Source organism: Salvelinus fontinalis, chromosome 7, assembly GCF_029448725.1.
Source record: "Salvelinus fontinalis isolate EN_2023a chromosome 7, ASM2944872v1, whole genome shotgun sequence".
NCBI lineage: Eukaryota > Metazoa > Chordata > Actinopteri > Salmoniformes > Salmonidae > Salvelinus > Salvelinus fontinalis.
This window is the reverse complement of record NC_074671.1, coordinates 52,652,619-52,676,154: the sequence shown is the minus strand read 5'-3', so window position 1 is coordinate 52,676,154 and position 23,536 is coordinate 52,652,619.

Sequence of the window (23,536 nt, the reverse complement as noted above, 5' to 3'; positions counted from 1 at the left end):
ACCTCCAAACACCAACGTCCAAACTCCCAGACATGGTATAAAACAAGGCTCTTAGTTTCAGTTTAAACATGGAATTGTTTCACTTATATTCAGACTGAAATGACATTGTTATTGTAGCTATAGCAACACCAGTTGCCCTATATTACTGAACCGAACACTCAACTGACTCAATGAACCCTCTGGGCTATAGCAGCCTTCTAGCTGTACCCATCCACCCCAACACTACCATCACATCCAGAATGTGACACTGAGTGGACACATTTAACAGGGTTTTTCCCGTCCCTGTGCAAATTGATTGGGTTCTTAATGGGGCTGAATGGATGGTCAGTGGGTCTATCTCCATCTATCTGACTTCACAATGCAGGAATGCCAGAGGCGGCTACCAGCCAGCTAGCCCATAACATTAGACCATTGTTTCAGTATCTCGTTGTGCCCATCTGATAGAGACAGATCGAGACTGATAAAGAATGTATTGTGCTGGATCTTGTTGTGACTTGGCTAATCTCATATATATATCTGCCATGGGACTGTTAGAAGAAATGGAGTTAGGAGTCCTCATGAACATGTTGACGTCCACACTTGGGCCCTAGGACGAAAAACTGCCAATGCACGCCCACAGCTCTCATTCTATTCTATTCTATTCTGTTCTATTCTATTCAGTTCTAGTCTATTCTGTTCTATTCTATTATGTTCTATTCTTTTCTATTGGTTGGTTAGTGTTGGTCTAGCACCTCTCTGCTGTTTAAAGTACCCTCTTTGTAATGCTATTGGAATCTCATGTCAACCAGAATGTTAACATACCATAACTGAGGCCTATTCAACCCTGTTACTAAAAAGGACTCAACTTTAAGGAGATTTGTTTTACACATTCTAGTTTTTTTTATGGACATCTTGGTTGAGGTCTTGCCCTGAAAGCTGGTTTTACCTCATAAAATCAGTATGTTCAATTTTTTTTATTACAATGTATATATTTTTTATTTCACCTTTATTTAACCAGGCAGGCTAGTTGAGAACAAGTTCTCATTTACAACTGCGACCAGGCCAAAGCAAAGCAGTGTGACACAAACAACAACACATAGGTACACATGGAATAAACAAGCGTACAGTCAATAACACAATAGAAAAAAAAGAAAGTCTATATACAGTGTGTGCAAATGGCGTGAGGGGGTAAGGCAATAAATAGGCCATAGTAGCGAAGTAATTACAGTTTAGCAAATTAACACTGGAGTGATAGATGAGCAGATGATGATGTGCAAATAGAAATACTGGTGTGCAAAAGAGCAGAAAAGTAAATAAAAACAATATGGGGATGAGGTAGGTAGATTGGGTATACAACCTTACATTACTGGAACACCACACAAGGCTCTGTAAAATGACCTAAGGGCATTGGCAGGGCAGACCCCGGCCTGCCAAGATGTTAACCATTACACACATTAGGTGAAAAGTGTGAACGGGAGGGGCTCAGCCTGAATGGAAAAAAAAGATTCCTGACTGACTGAGCAGTCCAGCCCACGGCCTCAGAATGCTTGTGGCTCTAACAAACACACACACACACACACACACACACACACACACACACACACACACACACACACACACACACACACACACACACACAAGAAACATGCACATATTTATATGTGCACAACATGCACATATAAAGTACCTGCAAATGGCTACTGGGGGTTCAAACAGACAAGTAAACGCCCGAAGGCGTGCACAAACATAGAAACACATGATGAATTCCACATGAAACACATGATGAAACCTTCGTAAATAAAGCCAGTTTAAGTGGACTGAGTCGGATGAAGACTAGTGCGGTAGCAACAATGTGTTGCGAAATCACAAATCCTCACCAGATGGTTGCGATCGCTGTCAGTATTGAATGTTTGTTTTGATTTAACATTGGTCCACACTTCCTGTTGTCCACGTAGTACACATAGTGTGGTAATACAACCCTAATGTTTATATGATCCTGTCCTAAAACACATTAGAATTCAGTATTATCCTAATCAGTATTCCAGAGCTTTGTTGTGGAGAGCTGTGGAGGGTGGTACCGTTTCTGGGAAGTAACCCCGAGTCTGACCTCTCTGAGAGAGAACATGGGGGTTTGGAAGAATGCTGTTTGGAGGGAGGGAGGCCATTCTTTCTTTCTTCCAACTCTCTCTCTCTGTCTCTCTGTCTCTCTGTCTCTCTGTCTCTCTCTCTCTCTCTCTCTGTCTCTCTCTCTCTCTGTCTCTCTCTCTGTCTGTCTGTCTGTCTGTCTGTCTGTCTGTCTGTCTGTCTGTCTGTCTGTCTGTCTCTCTCTCTCTCTCTCTCTCTATCTCTCTATCTCTCTCTCTCTCTCTCTCTCTCTTAATGTTCCTAACCAGGAGCGTATCCCCGGCCGGTCTACAGAGAAATACACTCAGTTTAATTATAGAACCGAAGAGGAAAATCCACAATGGCTGTGCTCTCTGGGATTCACTCAAAGTTGATCTGAAACACTTCAGTTTGGTTCAAGGAGTTGGTACACAGCAGACTACGCAAGTCGACTTCAGTCGTCAACTGATGCGCCTTCTAGAATATCAAAACAACTCATTCTGAACCCCACATTTGATTGAAAATATATCCCCTGAAGTCATGGGTGGATTTGAAAGATGAAATAGTTCTAACACTGTCTGTGTAGCCTACGGCTGAGGCCTCCCAACACTCCACTCCACTGCCTGCACAGACAGGTACAGAATCAGCTACCTTCAGGGAGACCTCATCCTCTATCTCATCTGTCATCTGTCTCCTTCGTGCTGTGAGGTGCCTGGGTGAAATATCTGTTGCAACACCTCCCTATAGGGTTCTCCATGGCTGACGTTCCCACTCTTCCACCTTTTTCTCTCTCTTCCACCTTGTTCTCTCTCTTCCACCTTATTCTCTCTCTTCCACCTTATTCTTTCCTATCCACCTTATTCTCTCTCTTCCACCTTATTCTCTCTCTTCCACCTTATTCTCTCTCTTCCACCTTATTCTCTCTCTTCCACCTTATTCTCTCTCTTCCACCTTATTCTCTCTCTTCCACCTTATTCTCTCTCTTCCACCTTATTCTCTCTCTTCCACCTTATTCTTCCTCTTCCACCTTATTCTCTCTCTTCCACCTTATTCTCTCTCTTCCACCTTATTCTCTCTCTTCCACCTTATTATCTCTCTTCCACCTTATTCTCTCTCTTCCACCTTATTCTCTCTCTTCCACCTTATTCTCTCTCTTCCACCTTATTCTTTCTCTTCCACCTTATTCTCTCTCTTCCACCTTATTCTTTCTCTTCCACCTTATTCTCTCTCTTCCACCTTATTATTTCTCTTCCACCTTATTCTCTCTCTTCCACCTTATTCTTTCTCTTCCACCTTATTCCCTCTCTTCCACCTTATTCTTTCACATCCACCTTATTCTCTCTCTTCCACCTTATTCTTTCTCTTCCACCTTATTCTTTCTCTTCCACCTTATTCTCTCTCTTCCACCTTATTCTCTCTCTTCCACCTTATTCTCTCTCTTCCACCTTATTCTTTCTCTTCCACCTTATTCTCTCTCTTCCACCTTATTCTTTCTCTTCCACCTTATTCTCTCTCTTCCACCTTATTCTTTCTCTTCCACCTTATTCCCTCTCTTCCACTTTATTCTTTCTCATCCACCTTATTCTCTCTCTTCCACCTTATTCTCTCTCTTCCACCTTATTCTTTCTCTTCCACCTTATTCTCTCTCTTCCACCTTATTCTTTCTCTTCCACACCTTATTCTTTCTCTTCCACCTTATTCTTTCTCTTCCACCTTATTCTCTCTCTTCCACCTTATTCCCTCTCTTCCACCTTATTCTTTCTCTTCCACCTTATTCCCGGTTCCCGCCCATATTCCTATTATTATACTCCACTGAATCTTATCTGGATGCTTCCCTGTTCTCTCTGCCATACATGTCACCCCCCCCCCCCCCCCACACACACAGTAGACTACTCCCTCTCCCCCAAGCCATCCCTGTTAAATGTATCTAATATGAATGGATTGAAAAAAGTAATTTGTTTAAAATTAAACAAAAGACCCAATTGGCGCACAGACCCTTCATAACTTGACTGTGTCCGCTCCGCTCCGCACTCTCCGTTCTCTGTCTATGCTTGAGTGGGTAGCCTATTGTTGTTGGGGACAGTCTGGCACCGTGCCCACATTGGGATGGGGTTGATGGGGGGCATGGGGGGAGGGGTTGGGCAAAGGGAACAAGGGTTCGTGGGGGAGTTTGGAGCACGGCCCGTGGGACCAGGTGCCAGGCCGGGTCATGCACCAGGCCGGCAAACAAAGAGGGCGAGTTGGGCGCAGAGTTTGATGGGAGGCCGGCCCGGGGGTTGGGAGAAAATGCAGGCACACGTTCGACCTAAGACCTCTCTGATGAAGGGGGGGGCTCAATGGACAAAGAGATACACAGGGGACGCCTGCTTTACCCGCCAAAGCTCAAGGTATCTGGATTCCTTTAACTCGAGCAACCCTTGTTGACTTTCTTTTAAAATAATGAACACGTGTTTAATTGATACATTAACAGATGCATGCTGGAAGCTCGCTTGCAGTGGTGTAAAGTACTTAAGTAAAAAATACTTTAAAGTACTACGTAAGTAGTTTTTGGGGGTATCTGTACTTTACTTTACTATTTATATTTTTGCCAACTTTTACTTTTACTTCGCTACATTCCTAAAGAAAATAATGTACTTTGTACTCCATACATTTTCCCTGTCACCCAAAATGACTTAAGTAATTTTTCTATTAAGTTTTCTTTACTTTTACTCAAGTATGACAATTGAGTACTTTTTCCACTACTGCTCATTTGTAGTAGTACACACAGTACTGTCATCATCAACCCTAGAGTGTACCATTTGTTTTGACTCACTCTTGTCCCTGAAAATCCTTTTTTTTAAATAATAATGTGGGGCAATTGAGTATTTGTAATCTCGGCAGCCAGAACCAGCTACTTGATTATAATGTTGTAATGTTTGACCCACTCTGTCACAAGAGACTGAAGTATCTGAAGTTCTGAAGAGGGTTGGCCAATGCTCAGTCGACTGCACAACCGTTCAACAATGTCTTCCTCCCAGCGGGAGCCAGCTGAGTCACCACCTCTGTAGTGGTTTACATTTTGACATTTAACAAGGAGGAAACTGGTCCGAAAGGTGAACAGCTAGGTGGCCAAAGAATCTCATCCAAAACAGGAAGTGCAATCAGCTCCTTGAAGCCAACTTCCTTGTGCAGAGACAACAGAACTTCAGACAAATCACAGTGTGTATTGTTTGAAATTCACACAGAGAGGAACCACAGGGGCTTCTCAAGCTCACAGTCACACAGGCCTGAGCTCAGGAAGTCTAGAGGAGGACCAGCCTCAAATCAACAAAACCTCTCAGGGAAACAAAGTACTCAATCACAATACTAGTTTTGTGTCCATGTAGTCTCAAAGAGCAGGCAGGATTCAGATGATGTCCTGTTTTGTAGAAAATGTAGCATGAGCGCCTGCATGCTAGCAGGTTTTTCACATGGGGAAAGATCCTATCTGATTCACCTTACGCATTACTCAAACTCAGTGGAGGCTGCTGAGGTGAGGACGGCTCATAGTAATGGCTGGAACGGCGTATATGGAATGGCATCAAACACATGGAAATCATGTGATTGATGTATTGGATACCATTCCACCTACTCCACCCCAGTCATTACCAAGAGCCCGTCCTCCCCAATTAAGGTGCCACCAACCATCCTGTGTTCAAACTTCATTATGTTAAGCAATGCCTTATCAGTGTAGCACGAATAGTTGCACATCTAACGATTTCAATATCAGCCACACCCTGACCTAAAGTCTACCATTGGTTTCACAACTGTTCTGAATATGTGCACGGCAGAGGAGGCTGGTGGGATGAGCTATAGGAGGATGGGCCCCTTGCAATGGCTGGAATGGAATAAATGGAACGGAGTCAAACATGTCGTTTGCATATGTTTGATGTGTTTGATACCATTCCATACCGCTCCCACCAGCCTCCTCTGGTGCACGGGGTCAGGTACAGTCATCCACTCTTACCTACATTGATATCAGATTGGACTACATGGCTACTATATTGTGGGACAATGAGTTCCAGTCTAAAATAGATTGCCTTATCAATTTCATAGTCAATGACTCATAGATAGGCCTACTGGTAATGTCGCCATCAAGGTGAATTAACGTATCACGATAGTGCATGGTGTATACACTGAGTACACCCACAGAACAGCCTCAATTCTTTGGCGCAAGGACTCTACAATGCATTCCACAGGAATTATTTGTATTTAAATATTTTGATTTAACTAGGAAAGTCAGTTAAGAACAAATTCTTATTTACAATGATGGCCTACCCCAGGCAAACCCAAACCCAGACGACACTGGGCCTGGCACCTACTGTCATACCCTGTTCAAAGGCATATATATTTTGTGTCTTGCCCATTCAACCTTTGAATGGCACGCAAACACAATCCACGTCTCAATTGTCTCAAGGCTTAAAAGTCCTTCTTTAACCTGTCTCCTCCCCTTCATCTCCACTGATTTGAAGTGGATTTAACAAGTGACATCAATAAGAGATCATAGCTTTCACCTGGATTCACCTGGTCAGTCTATGTCATGGAAATAACAGGTTAACAGGTCTTAATGTTTTGTACACTCAGTGGATATCAGAGATGGCAAATTCTTGAATTGCCCTAACAAATAACCCTATTACACCGATCTAACAATCACTTCATATTGAAGCGAATTCAGAGAGTTTCACACCTGAAATGATTGCTCCACCAGGTCAGATTAAATACATTGCTGCCCCCAGCCCTATCACAGCTATCAGATTGAGATGTACACCATCAACACGTCCTGAGGGGACTAGCTGGTCGATTGCCATGGAGACAGCGCTGAGGCCCAGGCAGTCCCTCTACGGATCTGAGAGGAGATGAGCATTGATAAGGGAAGAAAAAAGCCCCAAAACACAAAAAGGTCCATTTTGGCGGTCCACTGCTGTGCAACTTCCTGTTTTGCCTCCTATGACACTGGCGTCTTTGAGAGTCACTCCACCCCCTCACCCTGATGTGACCCCACATTGAATTTTCGAACTTGAATGTCTTTTGCTTCTCGGGAGTTATTAAAACATGTAGCATTCCGTGTGTTCCTTTTCAGTGGACCACACAACATATAACATATAATGCAATTGCCAAACTGTATTCCAATAGCTTCTGTAACTTTTAAACTGTTCAACTGATATACCCTGAGAGGAAGTCAAATCCTCTACTTCTTATTTTTGTTTAGACGGAGCTGACAAAAGGCCTCATTCATCTGTGATGGAGGAAGAGAGAACATTCAGGGACATTCAGTCCTCTGGTGTGAACGGAGGAAGCTCAGCAAGACTTGGCTGTGATTGGTGCTCGGCCCATGCAGCAGAAGGATTGTCGAGAGAGAGAGAGAGAGAGAGAGAGAGGAGAATATATCAGCCACACCATATAGCAGTCATGTGGGTTTTTACTTTTGTATATATGCAGTTTTCAAATACTGGTAAACATACTTAGGTTCTTTTGAAAACTTTAAAGTACACATTTAACTGGCCGGACTTCTGACAGACAGGAGTAGACAATTCTCACTGGTCCTCTTGATAAAAAGCATGATGAAGTCAGCAAACACCATTCATTATGGATTAAAGATAACACACTGTGTGTCTAAAACAATTGCAAACTCCAACTCAGTTTCAGCAACAGTGTCACGCCCTGGCCTTAGTATTCTTTGTTTTCTTTATTATTTTAGTTAGGTCAGGGTGTGACATGGGGAATGTTTGTGTTTTATCGGTTTTGGGTGGTTATATGGTAAAGGGGGTGTTGGGTGTAGTGTATGGGTTTGTGTTGAGTGTATGTGTCTAGCTGTGTCTATGTTGGTGTAGTTGTCTAGGAGAGTCTATGGTTGCCTGAATGGGTTCCCAATTAGAGACAGCTGATTTGTAAGAGTGTTTTGTTTTCGGTTCTCCTTCTTCTTAATAAAAAGAAGATGGCTTATTTTCCTAATGCTGCGTTTTGGTCCGTCAATTCCCCACACGATCGTGACAGAATTACCCACCAATACAGGACCAAGCGGCATGTAAAGCGGCAACAGGACCCACCTACACAGGATTCTTGGACATGGGGGGAGATACTGGATGGTAAGGGGCCTTGGGCACAACCGGGAGAATATCGCCTTCCTCGTGAAGAGCTGGAGGCAGCTAAAGCCGAGAGGAGGCGATATGAGGAGGCAGCACGGAAACAAGGCTGGAAGCCCGTGAGTACAACCCCAAAATTTCTTGGGGGGGGGGCCTTAAAGGGAGTGTGGCGAAGTCAGGTAGGAAACCTGCGCCTACTCCCTGTACTTACCGTGGAGAGCGAGAGTACGGGCAGACACCGTGTTACGCAGTAGAGCGCACGGTGTCTCCTGTATGAGTGCATAGCCCGGTTCGGTACATTCCAGCTCCACGTATCGGCCGGGCTAGATTGAGCGTTGAGCCGTATGTCATGAAGCTGGCCCAACGCATCTGGTCACCAGTGCGTCTCCTCGGGCCGGCGTACATGGCACCAGCCTTAAGCATGGTGTCCCCGGTTCGCCTACATAGCCCGGTGCGGGTTATTTCACCTCCCCGCACTGGTCAGGCGACGGGGAGCATACAACCAGGTAAGGTTGGGCAGGCTCAGCGCTCAAGGGAGCCAGTACGCATGCACGGTCCGGTATTTCCGGCGCCACCTCCCCGCCCCTACCCAGTACCACCAGTGCCTCCTCCACGCACTAGCCCTATGGTGCGTGTCTCCAGCCCTTTACCACCAGTGCATAAACCACGCACCAAGCCTCCTGTGTGTCCCCAGAGTCCTGTGCGTCCTGTTGCTGCTCCCCGCACTAGCCCTGAGATGCGTGTCCCCAGTCCGGTACCACCAGTTCCGGCACCACGCACTAGGCCTAATGTGCGCTCCCAGGGTCCAGTATGCCCTGTTCCTTCTCCCCGCACTAGCCCTGAGATGCGTGTCCCCAGCCCGGTACCACCAGTTCCGGCACCACGCACCAGGCCTACAGTGCGCCTCAGCCGGCAAGAGTCTGCCGTCTGCACAGCGATGCCTGAACTGCCCGTCTGCCAAGCGCCATCTGAGCCATCCGTCTACCCAGCGCCATCTGAGCCATCCGTCTACCCAGCGCCATCTGAGCCGCCCGTCTGTCCCGAGCCGTCAGAGCCGTTCGTCAGTCAGGAGCCGCTAGAGCCATTCGTCAGACAGGATCTGCCAGAGCCGCCAACCAGACAGGATCTGCCAGAGCCGCCAACCAGACAGGATCTGCCAGAGCCGCCAACCAGACAGGATCTGCCAGATCCGCCAGCCAGCCATGTGCAGCCAGATCCGCCAGCAAACCATGTGCAGCCAGATCCGTCAGCCAGCCATGAGCAGCCAGATCCGTCAGCCAGCCATGAGCAGCCAGATCCGTCAGCCAGCCATGAGCAGCCAGATCCGTCAGCCAGACATGAGCAGCCAGATCCGTCAGCCAGCCATGAGCAGCCAGATCCGTCAGCCAGCCATGAGCAGCCAGATCCGTCAGCCAGCCATGAGCAGCCAGATCCGTCAGCCAGCCATGAGCAGCCAGGTCCGTCAGCCAGCCATGAGCAGCCAGATCCGTCAGCCAGCCATGGGCCGTCCCTCAGTCCGGAGCTGCCGTCCCTCAGTCCGGAGCTGCCATCCTTCAGTCCGGAGCTGCAGTCCCTCAGTCCGGAGCTGCCGTTCCTCAGTCCGGAGCTGCCCCTTATCCTGGTGCTGCCCCTTATCCTGGTGCTCTCCCTTATCCTGGTGCTGCCCCTTAGTCCGGAGCTGCCCCTTAGTCCGGAGCTGCCCCTTAGTCCGGAGCTGCCCCTTAGTCCGGAGCTGCCCCTGAGTCCGGAGCTGCCCCTTAGTCCGGAACTGCCCCTTAATTCAGTGGGGTTAATGTGGAGGGGGGTCATTTGGAGGAAGCTAAGGAGGCGGTTAGTGACTGTGGTGGGGTGGGGACCACGACCAGTGCCGGAGCCGCCACCGTGGAAGGAAGCCCACCCAGACCCTCCCCTAGACTGTGTGCTGGTGCGCCCGGAGTTTGCACCTTAAGTTTGGGGGTTATGTCACGCCCTGGCCTTAGTATTCTTTGTTTTCTTTATTATTTTAGTTAGGTCAGGGTGTGACATGGGGAATGTTTGTGTTTTATCGGTTTTGGGTGGTTATATGGTAAAGGGGGTGTTGGGTGTAGTGTATGGGTTTGTGTTGAGTGTATGTGTCTAGCTGTGTCTATGTTGGTGTAGTTGTCTAGGAGAGTCTATGGTTGCCTGAATGGGTTCCCAATTAGAGACAGCTGATTTCTGTTGTCTCTGATTGGGAGCCATATTTAAGGTAACCATAGGCTTTCGTTTGATGTGGGTAATTGTCTATGTTATACGTTTGTAGCCTGAATGTGCACTACGTTCATAGCTTCACGGTCGTTTGTTTGTTTTGTTAGTTTTGTAAGAGTGTTTTGTTTTCGGTTCTCCTTCTTCTTAATAAAAAGAAGATGGCTTATTTTCCTAATTCTGCGTTTTGGTCCGTCAATTCCCCACACGATCGTGACAAACAGACACATTTCTAAGGAGAACATGTCCTTGAATGTCTTCTGTGGTTATGTTGGGTCCAGCTCTATGGCCAATTCCCACAACGTCTGTGTGTATCAATAGGAGAATTCACTCACCTCAGAAAAAAACTAAATGTGGCTGAAATTCCTAAGATGCCTGCAAACTAGTAAATAAAACACTGTGTATACGTTGTGTGTACGCTCTGTGTGCAAACGCGCACGTACATGACCTTGATTGTGATTAGAGTTTCAGGAACCGCCAAGCTTGTCCTTGCAGAGAAAATAGATCAATAATCAATTCTGTTAATGTTTATCAAAGCAGGATAAATAGTTACTTAGCAAGACCCTACTGTAGGTTAACTAAGACAAATCCAACATCTTCATTTGAGTTTCTTATCATCCAAGTTATATTCTGGATGTCACGTTCTGACCATAGTTCTTGTGTGTTTTACTTGTTTTAGTGTTTGGTCAGGACGTGAGCTGGGTGGGCATTCTATGTTGTGTGTCTAGTTTGTCTGTTTCTATGTTTGGCCTAATATGGTTCTCAATCAGAGGCAGGTGTTTTGTGTTGTCTCTGATTGGGAATCATATTTAGGTAGCTTGTTTTGTGTTGGGATTTTGTGGGTGGTTGTTTCCTGTCTTTGTGTTTTCTCTGCACCAGATAGGGCTGTATCGGTTTGCCACATTTGTTATTTTGTATTGTTGTAAGTGTTCACGTTATTCGTAATTAAACATGTTGAGCACTGGCTACGCTGCGTTTTGGTCCGATCCCTGCTACACCTTCTCTTCTCGTGAAGAGGAGGAAGACTGCTGTTACAGAACCACCCACCAAACTCGGACCAAGCAGCGTGGCTACGAGCAGCAGCAGCAGCAGCGAGTTCAGGAATGGACATGGGAGGACGAGCTGGACGGTAAAGGACCCTGGGCAGAGCCAGAGGAATATTGCCGCCCCTAAGCAGAGCTGGAGGCAGCAAAAGCGGAGAGGTAGCATTATGAGGCGCTAGCACGGCAGAGCGGCTGGAAGCCCGAGAGGCTCCCCAAAAAAATTCTTGGGGGGAGGACACGGGATGTATAGCTGGGTCAAGTAGGAGACTTGAGCCAACTCCCCCTGCTTACCGTAAGGAGCCAAGGATGGAACCAGAGCCGGTCAGGGCAGTATTGGAGGTGAGCGAAGTAGAGACTGTGAAGGATCTAATGGGGAAATTGAAGGAGAGACTGTGAAGGAGGTGTTGTGTTGGTGTTTGAGGCATGACATCCGCCCGACGGAGCGTGTGGGGGACTTGATGTCACCTGAGTCAGCTCTCCATACTCGTCCTGAGGTGCGTGCTAGCCATCTGGTGAAGACTGTGCCCGCACCAGGCCTCCTGTGCACCTCCCTAGCCCTGCACGTCCTGTGCCAGCTCAGCGCACCAACTCTCCTGTGGCAGCCCCACGCACCAGCTCTCCTGTAGCAGCCCCTCGCACTCGCCCAGTAATGCGTGGCACCAGCCCAGTACCACCAGTGCCAACACCATGCACCAGGCTTCCTGTGTGTCTCCAGAGTCCAGTACGCCCTGTTCCTCCTCCATGCACTCTCCCTGTGGTGCGTGTCTCCAGGCCGGTACCACCAGTTCCGGCACCACGCACCAAGCCTATTGTGCGTATCCAGAGCCCTGTACGCACTGTTTCTCCCCGCACTAGCCTTGAGGTACGTGGCTACAGCCCGGTACCACCAGTTCTGGCACCACGCACCAGGCCTATAGTGCGCCTTGAGAGTCCAGTGTGCCCTGTTCCTGCTCCCCGCACTAGCCAGGTGGTGCGTGTCTCCAGTCCGGTGCCACCGGTTCTGGCACCACGCACCAGGCCTACTGTGCGCCTCAGCAGGTCAGAGTCGGCCGTCTGCCCAGCGCCATCTGCGCTGCCCGCCTGCCCAGCGCCATCTGTAGTGCCCGTCTGCCCAGCGCCATCTGTAGTGCCCGTCTGCCCAGCGCCATCTGAGCTGCCCGTCTGCCCAGCGCCATCTGAGCTGCCCGCCTGCCCAGCGCCATCTGAGTTGCTCGCCTGCCCAGCGCCATCTGAGCTGCCCGCTTGCCCAGCGCCATCTGAGCTGCCCGCCTGTCCAGCGCCATCTGAGCTGCCCGCCTACCCAGCGCCATCTGAGCTGCCCGCCTGCCCAGCGCCATCTGAGCTGCCCGTCTGCCCAGCGCCATCTGAGCTGCCCGTCTGCCCAGCGCCATCTGAGCTGCCCGTATGCCCAGCGCCATCTGAGCTGCCTGCCTGCCCAGAGCCGCCAGCCAGTCAGGAGCTGCTAGAGCTGCCCTCCGGTCATGAGTTGCCCTCCGGTCATGAGCTGCCCTCCGGTCATGAGCTGCCCTCCAGTCATGAGCTGGAGGGCAAGGTCGGCGGCGAGGGTCGCCACTCAAAGGACGCTAAGGAGGGGGACTAAGACAATAGTGGAGTGGGATCCTCGTCCAGCGCCGGAGCCGCCACCGAGAACAGATGCCCACCCAGACCCTCCTATAGAGTTTTAGGTGGTGCGTTCGGAGTCCGCACCTCAGGAGGGGGGTACTGTCACGTTCTGACCATAGTTCTTGTGTGTTTTACTTGTTTTAGTGTTTGGTCAGGACGTGAGCTGGGTGGGCATTCTATGTTGTGTGTCTAGTTTGTCTGTTTCTATGTTTGGCCTAATATGGTTCTCAATCAGAGGCAGGTGTTTTGTGTTGTCTCTGATTGGGAATCATATTTAGGTGGCTTGTTTTGTGTTGGGATTTTGTGGGTGGTTGTTTCCTGTCTTTGTGTTTTCTCTGCACCAGATAGGGCTGTATCGGTTTGCCACATTTGTTATTTTGTATTGTTGTAAGTGTTCACGTTATTCGTAATTAAACATGTTGAGCACTGGCTACGCTGCGTGTTGGTCCGATCCCTGCTACACCTTCTCTTCTCGTGAAGAGGAGGAAGGCTACTGTTACACTGGACATGAGATATTGTTTGATCAAGGCGATTTCCTTATGCTGTTTCTGGAGGCAAATCATTATACAGCCTACCGTTGGTGACTTCATTTGAGGTAATAAGGACAATGTGCCCTCTTGGTCCCTTGCTATGGCACACCCATGGTGTGTGGGTGTGTTTGTGTCCGTGGTTAAGTGCGTGTGTGCATGTGTTTGAATAGTGGCCGGGGCTCTAGAAATGTGTGAATATAATCAAAAACATCCCCTTTGTGTAGCTAGAGATGAGAAACAGGACATAGGAGATCAATGACATCATTAGTTTTCTTCCACTGGCTCCCCTGTCTCCTATTTCAAGATTTACGTGAAACTTCAATAAACCTCACTAGGGTGGTGTACAACTTGACAGCTAATGAGAAAAATATCTGCTAATGTCCCCTTTTAAAATCTTTCATGCAACACAGCCTGAGCCTGTGTGTGTGTGTGAGTGTGTGTACGTATGTATGCATGTGAGACATTATGTACTTGCTGCATGCTACAACCCTTCTCACATTTCTACCTGTTTTCTACCTGGTTTAGTTCGTGCTGTTCACCTTGACTCTGCATGCACTCCACTACAGCTAGTTCCCGCTCCCATGATTATGGGCCAACTTCCTGGATTGGTTCCCTTGCGCTGGAGAAAGGTGTGTCTGCTGTTGTTGATTCTGCGTTTGTGCTGACCTTGACCTTTTTGAGTAATCAACATACCAGAAGACGCTATTGCAGCCGTACTGGCCTTAGAACTCACAATGGAGGCTCAGAACAAACACATTCACTATAGGGTGTTAGGGAGGAATCATGTGTTTTAATCAGACTGACAGTCATCTCATCATTAACCTTTGAACCCCCCACCTACACACACAGGCACACCGCACGCAAGCACACACACACACACACACACACACACACACACACACACACACACACACACACACACACACACACACACACACACACACACACACACACACACACACACACACACACACACACACACACACACACACACACACACACACACACACACACACACACACAGTATTCTGCGGTTGACCCCTCCTTCTGGCAGAATACCCCGGATCCATTTGGACACGTTGATGTCATTGTATACAGTTTGCCTAAGGGCTCCCATCTCAAATATAGAAAGTCAAATGTTTTCTTTCTCATGTGTGCGTGACTTAAAGCTGGAATCCTTAATGGTGAAACAGCCACGTCCGTATACGATATTAATACAGCAAAGTACTCCTAGTTCTTTTACTGTAAACAACAAACACAGTTTTTTCCCTCTCGGACATCATTGCACACCTGATAGAAGAGCAAAATATGTATGTACTGCAAAAAAAATGTACTTTGATGTGCGACGCTCTTCAGCTCGGCAACAAAAACTATGACGACGGTGGTGGGGCGGTCAGTGGCGCTGTTTCACCCTACTGTGGACTCCAGCCACAAGACTCATGGATGGCCTCTGGCGTTGTAGTCCGTTGTATGTATACATTTCAGGAGACCAATAATATACTGTACAATGCATGTCTTTCAACACGTGTGTCGTCCGTACAGCCCACACAAGTCCAATTTTGTATGTCTTAGTCAATGAATTAGTTATGATTTCAGACTTGACATGCGAATGAGAAAGTTATCAACCTTTTAGCTCAAGGGCTCTGGCAAGAGATGATTCATCGATAAGGAGCCAAAAATAAGACAGTTTTATATGTCCCTATTCGTCATCATTACACTAATAACCATCTCCAGAGGCAGCAGACAAAACCAGGCTGAAACATATTCGACCTAGATAGAGATCAACATGAACACATACCATTGAGCAATGTTTGGGCCAACCATGTAAGACTCCTGGGTTCCACTGCTTTAGTTAAAGCTACAGTTTGGGATCTGGGAATCTGTTCAACCAAAACAAGTGAATGGTTGGGTTCGCTATTCGGCTATACAACAAATCCCAGATTGTAGCTTTAAGGGATAAGAAATAGCACATGGGCCCAAACAACAGATTCAGGCGGATTAATGCCTAATGCTTATTCCTAATTCAGGAAGAGTGTTATAAGGGAACACAATAGCATTTTGTGGCACATAGTTTGTGTTATAAATCACAGAAACTTTGACTGATTATCCTGTAAGATTGAATGATTGGATCACCAGTTAGCGCTATGGGCTCATGCTCACACAAGGACACAGTAGCAATCGAGGTGAGCAATGCTACAGTGAGTTGACACAATATTTGCCTTGACAGACAAAACACACACCACACATTCATGTGCACAAACAGGCACACATTCACTCATACGATGGAAAAAGGGCCCCGTTTTATCCATTGGAAATGCTCATATTGAACGTTCCAGTTCCACTCAGCTATTCCTTCACATATTCCCAAACCAGCATGATAATTCTGCTTATTTTATTATCCTAACGGTTAGTTGTTGAGGATCTCCACACTGTGTCGATCCGACGGCCAAGAGATATTCTGGTAATAGTTTGAGTGTTAAGCAATCACATGAGACTTTGTCCACTGCTATATGTTAACTAAGGTATATATCACTTCACTTCAGAAAGCATTCACACTCCTTGACTTATTCCACATTGTGTTACAGCCTGAATTCAAAATAGATTACATATATATTTTCTCACACAAGACCCCATAATGACAAAGTGAAAACATGTTTTTCGAAAATTTTGCACATTTTGGGGAAATGAAATACAGAAATATCGTATTTACATCAATATTTACACCCCCGAGTCAATACATGTTAGATTCACCTTTGACAGTGATTGCAGCTGTGAGTTTTTCTGGGTATGTCTCCAAGAGCTTTGCACACCTGGAATGTGATTCTTCAAGCTCTGTCAAGTTAGTTGTTGATCATTGCTAGATAGCCGTTGTCAAGTCTTGCCGTAGATTTTCAAGCCAATTTAAGTCAACACTGTAACTATGCCACAGCAACATTCAATTTCGTCTTGGTAAGCAACTCCAGTGTATATTTGGCCTTGTGTTTTAAGTTATTGTCCTGCTGAAAGATGAATTCATCTCCCAGTATCTGGTGGAAAGCAGACTGAACCAGATTTTCCTCTAGGATTAGCTCTATTACTTTTATTTTTATCCCAAAAAACTCCTTAGTCCTTGCCGATGACAAGCATACCCATAACATGATGCAACCACCATCATGCTTGAAAATATGAAGAGTGGTACTCAGTGATGTGTTGTGTTGGATTTTCTCTAAACATAATGCTTTGCATTCAGGACATAACGTAAAATTCTTGGCCACATTTCTTGCAGTTTTACTTTAGTGCCTCATACAGGATGCATGTTTTGGAATATTTTTATTCTGTACAGGCTTCCTTCTTTTCACTCTGTCATTTAGGTTAGTATTGTGTAGTAACTACAATGTTGTTGATCCATCCTCAGTTTTCTCCTATGACAGCCACTAAACTCTGTCACTGTTTTAAAGTCACCATTGGCCTCATTGTGAAATCCCTGAGCGGTTTCCTTCCTTTCTGGCAACTGAGTTAGGAAGGACGCCTGCATCTTTGTAGTGACTGGGTTTATTGATACACCATCCAAAGTGCAGTTAATAACTTCACCATTTTCAAAGGGATATTCAATGTCTGCTTGTTTTACCCATCTACCAATAGGTGCAATTCTTTGTGAGGCATTGGAAAACCTCCCTGGTCTTTGTGTTTGAATCTGTGTTTGAAATTCACTGCTCGAATGAGGGGCCTAACAAATAATTGTATGTGTGGGGTACAGGAGTCTTACATCGTTGGCACCAGGGCTGGTAATTAACCAGAGCTCTCTCTCTCTATCCTTCTCAGGCCCTACTGTGAGAATATAATTAATACTGTGCCTCCACAGTCTCACTGCAAACCCAACACCAGACACAGTCTCAGAGACAGAGACAAATCTGAAAGTGAAGAGAGCTGCATTGTCTCAGAGGAAGAAGAAGTGGGAAATGGCTCAGATATCTCTGTGGTTTGAGGCATGAACACACAGGCACACACTTGTTTTTAGCGTGTCGGGCACAGTTTCCTGCTAAGTGGAAATGTCATCATTGTCACTCACTGCAGTTATAAAGAGAGATTGTCTATGTTTACACCTCTCACCTCTTAACGAGGAGTGGAGGAACAACGCAGGCAGGCAACGCAGGCAGGCAGATGTTGCTAAATGTGACTTTTACACTTGAATGCAGAACATGAGACTTGATCACATACACATGTTTACATGCAGAGGCACAGTCATACTGTACAGACGGACAGACAGACATGGGGGGGGGGGGGGGGGGGTCAACATCTTTGAGTCAACATCAAAGTCAACATCTTTGAGTCGATAACTACTGTCAGCAGCACCAGCTAGCCACTTCATCAAATCACCATGAGTCGATCTGCCATGGGTGGACTGATGCTGTGCTTAGCTTTGCTGTCCAAGCAGTGCCCATCGATTTCCCCTCTACTTTGGCTAACGCATTACAGTACAGGCATGGAATGGAGAACAGTCAACACCACTAGCCATCATTGATCTCCAGCCTACTGGGGCTAGTCTAATAGAGTAGGGTGTAGTCTACAGGAGTGCGGTACATAGTTCGGCAGCAATCTCTTTACTATAGCCAACTATATAGTACCACACTCAGCATGTAGAGACAAGGGCAGACCCATATCTCCCCGGCTTGTTCTGCAGAGACAAGCATTAACACACCTTTGTTTCCTGGCGCAGAGCAGAGAAAACAGAACATATCTCTTATCGATGAGACCAGAGCCAAGTCAAGATACAACTGATTGCAGAGATGAACATGTCAGTCATGGCTCCTGCTTAAGTCCAGGACATGGTTTTAAAAATGACATGACATTTGATGAGGAAGACACAGACAACCAATGACACGGTGACAGATACTCGATTGATAAGCGATTGTATCACGTAGCAGAGCAACAAGGGTAATGAACGCTGACAACAGTGAAGCTACAATTTCCTAACTGCATTGTAAGGGGTTGTATAGCCCTGCCTCCCTTTTTTTGCGTTAATTCACATGATGAAAATACCTATCACCTGGCAAGACAAGGATTCCTGACAGATCCCTGCAGTTCACATGTCTTCAAAGGGTGTATGAAGTCACGTCCTGTGATCGCAAACAAACATGACCTTCGACCCCATAATGGCCTCATACATACTGTAGCTCTTATCAAGGCTAATACCTTACAGCTCAGTCACACAATCTATATGAAAGAGACATGTTAAACATGGAACTGGTATGTTGTAATACAGGTAACAGGCTCTCTAGACAAGTAGGCATAGGTCTTGCGGAGTGCAGAACAGTTCACACTGTATCTTGGCAGATGGAGACATGAGCTACTGTCAGGTCTTTGGGCGAATGCAGTGTACTTACACATCAGAGTCATTACTGATACATACTACTGGGCATACGACTGTTTGCTCAGACATACTGTCTGGGTGGGGCGATAAGAAGATAACGGCCTCAGACAAATCAAATCAAAGTTAATTGGTCGCGTACACAGATTTGCGCAGGTGCAGCGAAATGCTTGTGTTTCTAGCTCCAACAGTGCAGTAATACTTAGCAATAATAATAATAATAACACATAAAAAAACGATACACACATAACCCCCAAAAATAAAAAATAAAAAGTTATATAGGACAAGCCATGACTAGAATACAGTATATACATACAGTGCATTCAGAAAGTATTCACACCCCTTGACTTTTCCCACATTTTGTTCTGTTACACCCTGAATTTAAAATATATTAAATTGTGATTGTTTGCCACTGGCCTACTCACAATACCCCATAATGTCAAAGTGGAATTATGTATTCCAAAATGTTTACAAATTATGAAATGTCTTGAGTCAATAAGTATTCATCCCTTTTGTTATGGCAAGCATAAATACATTCAGGTTTAAAAATGTGCTTAACAAGTCACATAATAAGTTGCATGGACTCATAATAGATTGTGTTTAACTTGATTTTTTAAATGACTACCTCATCTCTGTACCCCACATATACAATTATCTGTAATGTCCCTCTGTCGAGCAGTGAATTTCAAACACAAATTCAACCACAAAGACCAAATTCAACCTAGCAAAAAAGGGCACCTATTGGTAGATGGGTAAAAAAAGAAAGCAGACGTTGAATATCCCGTTGAACATGGTGAAGTTATTATTAATTACACGTTGGATGATGTATCAATGCACCCAGTCACTACAAAGAGAGAGGCGTCCTTCCTAACTCAGTTTCCGGAGAGGAGGGAAACTGCCCAGGGATTTCACCATGAAGCCAAAGGTCACTTGAAAACAGTTACAGTGTTTAATGGCTGTGATAGGAGAAAATTGAGAATGGATCAACAACATTGTAGTTACTCCACAATACTAACCTAATTGACAGAGTGAAGAGAAAGAAACCTGTATAGAATACAAATATTCCAAAACATGCATCCTGTTTGCAATAAGTCACTAAAGTAAAACTGCAAAAAATGTGGCCAAGAAATTAACTCTGTCCTGAATACAAAGCACTGTGTTTGGGGCAAATCCAACACAAAACAGTACCACTCTTCATATTTTTAAGCATGGTGGTGGCTGGATCATGTTATGGGTATGCTTTTCATCTGCAAGGACGAGGGAGGTTTATTTTATGATAAAAGGAAAAGGAGCTAAGCACAGGCAAATGTCTAGAAGGAAACCTGGTTCAGTCTGCTTTCCAACAGACAAAATGACCTTTCAGCAGGTTAATAACCTAAAACACAAGACCAAATATACACTGGAGTTGCTCACCAGGACGACATTGAATGTTCCTGAGCTGCCTAGTAACAGTAACAATATGTAAACAATATTAAAGTTACCAGTGTTTAATGACTCTATGTACATAGGGCAGCACTCTCTCAGGTGCAGGTTAGAGCACCGGGTGGTAGCTGGCTAGAACATTGACTAAGGTTCAGGGCCATGTACTGGGCGAAGGCCGACTGGGGGTGACTTTTAACAGTCTGATGGCCCGGAGATAGAAGCTGTTACTCAGTCTCTCGGTCCCAACTTTTATGCACCTGTATTGTCTCTGCCTCTTAGATGATAGCGGCGTGAACCGGCCGTGGCTAGGGTGGCTGAGGTCTTTCATTATCTTTTTGGCCTTGCTGTGACACAGGGTGCTGTAGATGTTCTAGAAGGTAGGCAGTGTGCCCAAGGTGATGTGTTGAGATGACCGCACCACCCTCTGGAGAGCCCTACAGTTGCAGACAGAGCAATTGCCATACCAGGCGGTGATACAGCCCGACAGGATGCTCTCAATGGTGCATCTGTAGAAGTTTGTGAGGGTCTTAGGGGCTAAGCCACATTTCTTCAGCCTCCTGTCTGTGTGGTTGTCAGGGATGTGCACGCAGAGGAACTTGAAGCTTTTGACCCTCTCCACTGGGATCTCACCTTTTCCCTGTAGGCTGTCTGATCGTTGTTGGTAATCAGGCCTACCACTGTTGTGTCGTGAGAAAACTTGATGACTGAGTTTGAGACGTGCCTTGCCACGCAGTCATGGGTGAACAGGGTGTACAGGATGGGGCTGAGCACTCACCCCTGTGGGAGAGTTGCTGCCTACCATCCTGTCAGGAAGTCCAGGACTCAGATGCACAGGTAGGGGTTCAGACCCAGGGACCTAAACTAAGTGATGAGCTTGGAGGGCACTATGGTGTTGAAGGCTTAGCTGTAGTCAATGAACCACATTATTACATAGTTATTCCTCTTGTCCAGGTGGGATAGGGCAGTTTGCAGTGCAATGGCGATTGGTTCGTCCGTGGATCTGTTGGGGCGATTTGCAAATTGTAGTGGGTCTAGGGTGTCGGGTAAGGTGGAGGTGATATGATCATAAACTAGCCTTTCAAAGCACTTGATGACAGAAGTGAGTGCTCCGGGGTGACAGTAATTTAGTTTAGTTGCCTTTGCTTTCTTGGGTACAGGAACAATACAGTGGGGACAACAGACTGGGATATGGAGAGATTAAATATGTCCATAAACACTCCAGCCAGCTAGTCTGCACATGCTCTGAGGACGTAGCTTGGGATGCCGTCTCGGCCGTCAGCCTTGCATAGGGTTAACACGCTTAAATGACTTACGTCGGCCACAGAGAACAAGAGCACACAGACCTCGTGAGCATCGAGAGCCCTCTTCGGCGGCTCGGTGTTGTTTTCCTCGAAGCGGAAGCAGGTGTTTCACTCGTCCGGGAGCAAGGCATCGGTGTGGCTGGCTTTCCCTTTATAGTCCGTGATTGTCTGGAGTCTCTGTCACACACGTCTCGTGTTGTCTTTGGGGAGAAAGAAATCAAGCATCCATGAACAATCATTATAAGATTGAAAAAGGATTGTTTGTTATTTCTCATTATCTCAATGGAACACATCAATGCTAGTAAACACAAATCAGCCAAATATTTCACAATGATATGACACAGTTGAACACATTTTATTGCACACCATCTACAATCATCTTCTGTAGCCTAGATACCATCTACAGTCCCCAATAGGTAGCTATGCCAGCCTATGGCACAACAACCCTGCTCTTGAGAGAGAGCAGCATGTGCTGTTCTCTTGTGCTGCCGAGCATCGACGCCCACTCTCACACCCATCTTCATTTATCTATTTAGTTCCCGGTGCCCCGGACATTAAAGAGCACTAACCCTGTGCAACCGCCTGTGAAGAGCTAACCGGCCTCCCATTGGCCTCTGCAGGGTATGTCTGCAGCCAGGGAAGGAATGAATGTACAGGGACCTTTAATGAATCAATCTATCAATCCATCAATGAATGTGGCCATCGCTCTAACAGGTGCCCAGTTTCAAACAATAGATGACTTCTGTGGAACTGGACCCATGGAGGCGGTCACAGATTTCAAAATCCACAGTGGAGAGAGGGATGAATTTAAGAGATGGAATGAGCTCGTTCTAGATGGGTGCCCAAAATGTTTGTCTGTGTATTTCTTTCTCACAGAACACTTTAAATGAACAATATGGGATATTTCCTGCTGTTCAATGATAATTTCAATGAAAGATATAGGACTACCCTACCTATTGACTGCAGTTGGAATGAAACGTAAAGTCCAGATTGTGGCTTTAAAATGGGTAGAAATAACAATAAAGGTTTTTCTATTTAGACTGCAAACCCATGGAAAGTGCTTGGTAGGACACTGTGATCATCCACAACAAGCATCAGAGTAATAAACCAGGAAATGACCTAGCAGCAGTTCCATGCAGTTGTTACCATGGGTTATGGGGTAGGTCATCCCGGCCCCGTCCTCAGTCACCCCGGTGACACATCTGACCCGATGTACAGCCCTGTCCCCTTTCCGCCCCCACCTCATTATGCACGGCCCAAATGCACATATGCACATCCCATATGCACATACTAAGATGTAAAATATGAGTCACCAAGAGACGAACGAGAGAGAGTGTGTGTGTTATGGGGTTAATCCATGCATGTGAGCAGCGTGAGAATGAGGCTGTGGCCCTGGCCTACTCTCTCTCTCTCGGACTGTCTCAGGAGTCGTAAGCCTTGTCCAGCCCGGGCAGCAGATTAATGCCTTATTAAGAGTAACTGATTTAACATCAATCTACTTACACTGATGTGTGATTAACCTACTGTTAGGTCTTGTACATCTTTTGTGGACACTGCAGGCCGGAATGAGGACTGGATTGAAATCCTTATACAGTACTCAGTGTTCTTTCTCTTTTCACCAGCACATGGCCGATGGACAGAAATGTCAACAGAGTAGACTGCAGTATTCATCTCAAGATTTCATTATTTTCAGTCATCGTAATTGCAGTCGCAACATACAATACGAACAGTGTCATCATTAAAGGCCCAATCCGCAACTTGTCTTTTTTATATTGATAAGGAAATGAAGTGGAACAGGCCTGGGTTGTGTATGGATGGAGGTGAGTATGTTTGTCATCTGTCTGTCCATCTCCAGGAAGTGGAG